Source organism: Arachis hypogaea, chromosome 4 (assembly GCF_003086295.3).
Source record: "Arachis hypogaea cultivar Tifrunner chromosome 4, arahy.Tifrunner.gnm2.J5K5, whole genome shotgun sequence".
Classification (NCBI taxonomy): domain Eukaryota; kingdom Viridiplantae; phylum Streptophyta; class Magnoliopsida; order Fabales; family Fabaceae; genus Arachis; species Arachis hypogaea.
The window spans coordinates 93,493,539-93,499,197 of NC_092039.1; positions in this window are offsets into that span (position 1 = coordinate 93,493,539).

Here is a 5,659-nt window from a genome sequence, read left to right on the forward strand (position 1 = left end):
TGTTTTAAGCACTTGGATTAGTGCTTTTTCTTTCTGTGGCTCTAGTGTAGAGCTTATGATAACAAGATAGGTATCTCCCTCTCCCAGAAATACATATTTCAGGGAGGAAGGTAATGGCTTAAGCTCAAGCTTTGGAGGCTTCTCCTTTTCCTCAGAGGTTTCCAGAAGTTCCTCTGAATCAGGCTGAGTATCATCAAGGATATTATCTAGCCTTTCCTTGAGGCTTTTGGCCATGTTGACTTCTTCCACCAGGGAATCAATGAAGTAAATGCTCATGCATTCCTCAAGAATGTTTGGATGCTGCATAGCTTTTACAATATTCAGTACAAACTTATCCTCATTGACTCTTAGGGTTACTTCCCCTTTCTCCACATCGATGAGGGTTCGTCCTGTGACTAGGAAAGGTCTTCCTAGGATGAGGAATGTACTCTTGTGCCCCTCCATGTCCCATAACCCTGACAATCATGTCCTCTATTACTCCGGATGGTATCTTAATAGATCCATCAGCAAGTTGAAGGCACATGCGGGTTGGTTTGACTTCCTCAGTCAAATAGAGCTTCTTTATTAAAGAAGCAGGTATTAAGTTGATTCTTGCTCCAAGGTCACATAGAGCTATTCTTGTACAAGCATTACCTAGAGTGCATGGTATCATAAAGCTATTAGGGTCTTTAAGCTTCTCTGGCAAGCTGTTCTGAATGATTGCACTGCATTCTTCAGTGAGGAGGATTGTTTGTGTCTTTCTCCAATCCTTCTTATGACTTAGAATGTCCTTCATGAACTTTACATAAGAAGGTATATGTTTAAGAGCTTCTTCAAAAAGGATCTTTATCTCTAATTTTCTGAGATACTCCACAAAGTGGGCAAACTGTTTATCCCTTTCCTCTTGACATAGTTTCTAAGGAAATGGCATCTTAGCTTTGTACTCATTAGCCTTGGTTGAAGAAGGCCGAATGCCCTTTGAGTTGGAAGGGGGTTACTAGCTTGCTTAGGAGGGTTGTTATCAATGAATGAATGACTGACCTCCGTTGCATGGGCGTTCAATGCCCCTGTTGCTATCCCCTTGGGCGTTTGGACGCCCAATCTCTGCCCCTTCTTGGAGTTCAACATGAACGCCAAGAAGGTCACCTTCCTGGGCATTTGAATGCCCATTCTCTGTCCTTTTTTGGCATTCAACGCCAGGAGTAATACCTTTCTGGGAGTTTGAACGCCCAGTCTCTGCCCTTTCCTTGCGTTCAACGCCAAAAGGGATACCTTTCTGGGCGTTTAAATGCCCAGAGTCATTTTGTGCAAAGACCTGGTTATCTTCTATAGGCTTTTCATTTTTATTATACTGAGGTTGGGTGTTTAAGGTTTTCTCACTCCTCAGTTGGATAGCATGGCATACATTTGTTATCTGCTTAGATAACTGCTGCCTTGTTTGGCTCAACTGGACTTCTATATTTCTGTTAGAAGCCTGAGTTTCTCACAGAACCTCTTGCAGTTCCAGCATTTACTGGGCAAGGGCATGCAGTTTTTGAGTCAATGGGCCATCCTGCTCTGGAGGGTTAGGTTCAGCAGCTACTACCTTAACCTCTCCTTTTATAGAGGTCTTAGGAGATGAGTTAAGATGCTGATTAGTGGCAACTGTCTCAATAAGCTCTCGAGCCTCTCCTATGGTCTTTCTCATGTGTATGGAACCATCAGTAGAGTGGTCCAAAGACATTCTAGCCATGTATGAAAGCCTATAGTAGAAGATGTCTAACTGTACCCATTCTGAAAACATTTTAGTGGGACATTTCTTTAGAATCCTCTTGTACCTTCCCCAAGTATCATAAAGAGATCCACTATCTCCTTGTTTGAATACTTAAATGTCTAGTCTTAACTGGGTCATCTTTCTAGGGGGAATGTGATGATTTAAAAACTTGTCCACTAACTATTTCTAAGTTTTTAAACTATCTATAGACTGGTTATCCAACCACCTTTTTGCTTGATCCTTTAAAACAAAAGGAAAGAGCAATAACCTATAGACCTCTTGGTCTACTCCCTCACTGTGTACTGTGTCAACAATCCATAAAAAATCTGTAAGGAATTCTGTAGGTTTTTCCTGAAGAAGTCCAAAATACTGGCAGTTCTGCTGTACCAGAGTAATAAGTTGAGGGTTTAATTCAAAGCTACTAGCTCTAATGTGAGGTATGCTAATGCTTCTTCCATAGAAGTCAGCATTAGGACTTGTATAAGATCCCAGAGTTCTCTCGAACTCTTCATTTCCACTTGGGTTCATGATTAAGAAAGGTAGAAAATAGAGAAGGTAGAAGATAGAAGGAGTAGAAGAACAGGTAGAAGTAGAGAAGATAAATAATAATTAAAATATATTTTTATTTTTATTCATTTACTTAAACCGAAATTAAAAATTAATTAATTAAAAAGAATTAAATTCGAAAAAAAGAAAGAAGAAAAGAAGAAAAGAGAACAGTAGAAGAGTTAATTAGGTAGTTTTGAAAAAAAAAGAAGAGAGAGAAGATGAAGGGAATTTTTGAAAATTAAGGGAGGGAAAAGTTAGTTAGGAAGTTTTGAAAAAGAGGAGAGAGAAGATAAGCAATTAATTAAAAAGAGTTTTGAATTTTTAAAAGGGTTAATTTTGAAAATTGAAATTTGAAATTTTGAATTTTTGAATTTTGAATTTGGGAATTTTGAAAATTTGAATTTTGAAATTTTGAAAGTTGAAATTTGAATTTTGAAATGAGATAAAATAAAATTTTTGAAAAAGATAAGATTTTAAATTTCAAAAAGATTTGATTTTTGAAAACTTGACAACTACAATATGATAAGATAAATTTTTGAAATTAAAATCTGAATTTTTATTTAGGATTTTTGAAAATTAGCTAAAAGTTAGTTAGAAAAGATATTATTTTGATTTTTTAAATTAATGAATAAAGAGAAAAACACAAAAAAAGACACAAGACTTAAAATTTTTAGATCTAGCACCCTTGTTTTTCGAAAATTTTTGGAGGAAAACACCAAGGGACACCAAACTTAAAAATTTTAAGATAAAAATAAGGAAGACTCAATAACACTTTGAATACTAAGAACACTTAGAACAAAATTTAAAGACTCAAAGAACTCAAGAACATAAAAAGAACACCAAACTTAAAATTTTTAGAAAATCAAAACAAAATTTTCAAAAATTCAAAGAAAATGAACAAGAAAACACCAAATTTATAAATTGAAACAAGATTTAAACAAAGAAAAATTATTTTTGAAAGAAGGACTTGAAGAAAACAAAAATTCAAGAAAGAACAAACACAAAAGACTCAAATTAAGAACAAAAATTAAACAAAAAAAATAAAAATTATCTTTGAAAAGCTTTTAATGTTTTCAAAAATTTGAAGAAGGAAAAAATAAAGGACTTTAATCAAAGTTATACTCTTGCAAAAATCAAAGACTCAACAAGAACATAAATTGAACAAAGAAAAGAAAAAAATATTTTTGAAAAGGTTTTTAATTCAAAAATTGAGAAGAAAAAAGTAAAAAATAAAAGACTCAATCAAAACAAAATAAAATAAAATAAAATTACTTAATCTAGGGAGTAAGACAATCCTTCAGTTTGTCCAAACTCAACAATCCTCGGGAATGACGCCAAAAAACTTGGTGCGCGTGTACGCAAACCCCACACCTTTCATACAGCAGCAGTACCAGCAAGTGCACTGGGTCGTCCAAGTAATACCTGAGTGAGTCAGGGTCGATCCCACGAGGTTGTGGCTTGAAGCAAGCTATGGTTGTCTTGCAGGTCTTAGTCAGGCAAATTAGAAGGTTGTTGGATTAATGCAAGGGCAATTAATAATAATGTAGTATATAAAAGGAATAAAGCAAAAGAGGTAGAAAATATTAATAGAAATTATATGATGGGAATTGAGTTGAGAGTCGGAGTTGCTTTGTCTTTCTGAATTAACTCTGGTACTACTGTCTTCTTTGCTTGTGAATGTTCTTCTTCTATGGCAGGCTGTAAGTGATCAAAGCCATTGCCCGTGGTCATTGATCTTCTCTGCTACAGAATGAATGCCAGGGCCCGTGGTCATTTAATCCAACGAGGGGTGAAGCTTTAGCATTTCATTCTCCTGGCGATTTTATTCAAAATGCCACAGACAAGGTCGAATCTTCTAGATCAGAGAACGCTGCTTCTCTGGATTCTAGCCTGTACCACAAAGACCCTAATCTCCCCGGCAATCGGCTGAACTGGTGTCTCGAGAAGTCCCCTACGAAGTCATGGATTAACCGTCTGAGAGATGTATAAACATAGCTGTTAGCTCATGTTTTCCTTCCATGTATTCACACTAACCCAAGTAGACACGGGTGTTTGTCAGGCACGTTCGTCTTAATATGATGAATAGAGCTAATTGGTTAGATCATCCTATTCACCACGATGAAGATCGGATATACATCTTAGAGATAGATCAAATACGGATCGAAGAAACAGTAATACTTTTATTAATTCATAGGACTCAGCAGGGCTCATCCCCTCAACCTAGGAGGTTTAGAAATTCATACTGAGGTAAAACACAGCAGGGCTCATCCCCTCAACCTAAAAAGTGATGTAAGTTGTTCGAATGACATGAATAAAATCCCTTAAATACTAAGCTTTTGACTAGTAAGGGTGCAACAGTCTTTTTAGTGCTAAAATCCATTTTTGGGGCCCACTTGGTAAGTGTTTGGGCTGAGCTTGATGAGATACACGTGCTATGAGGTCTCTTGGATGTGGAACGCCAGCTAGGGAGTCATCTATGGGCGTTTGGATATTGGGCTCTGCTTCTTTGGGCGCTGGACGCCAGAAAAGGGTAGTAAGTTGGACGCCAGTTTTGGGCCTTCTAATCCAAAGCAACATATGAACCATTATACATTGATGGAAAGCTCTGGAAGTCATCTTTCCATATCCATTGAGAACGCTCCATTTGAACTTGTGTAGCTCCAGAAAATTTCTTCCGAGTGCAGAGAGGTCAAATTTGGACAACATCTGCAGCACTTTCTCTGTCTTAGAATCAGACTTCTGCTCCAGCTCCTCAAATTCAGCCAGAAAATATCTAAAAAGGTACAAAAAACACACAAACTCAAAGTGGAATTAAAAAATGTGAATTTAACACTAAAACCTGTAAAAACTTAATAAAAGCTAAGTAAAACCTATTAAAAACTATATGAAAACTATGCCAAAAAGCGTATAAAATATTCGCTAATCAGTGAGCATTAAGGGGTTGATTTTTCCTATTGATTTCTACATTCTTGAGATGTCCCCTAATGACTCAAGAAGACCATTGTCTATCTTGCTTGGGAGGCCATTCTGGAATACCTCTCGGTTTAAATTGGATGCCTTCTCAAGTACTTACTCCTTTGAAATTGATGGAAGAGCAGTGAGTTTCAATCTGGATAAAGCTATGAAGCATCCACCGGAAGACCATTCTATCATCTGGTGTGATATGATTGATGATATTATGGCCAAAGTCCACCATGATATAGTTAATGAGAAGAACATGGTTCAGGGTGCAAGTGCGGGGAAATCTCCTGAATATACTGAAGACACCTTGCCACCTCCAGTGCTACCGGATAATCAAGTGCCAAGCCATGAGCTAAACATGGAGTTGAAGCCACTTCCACCTCACCTCAAATATGCTTATCTTGAAGACAAGCAAAG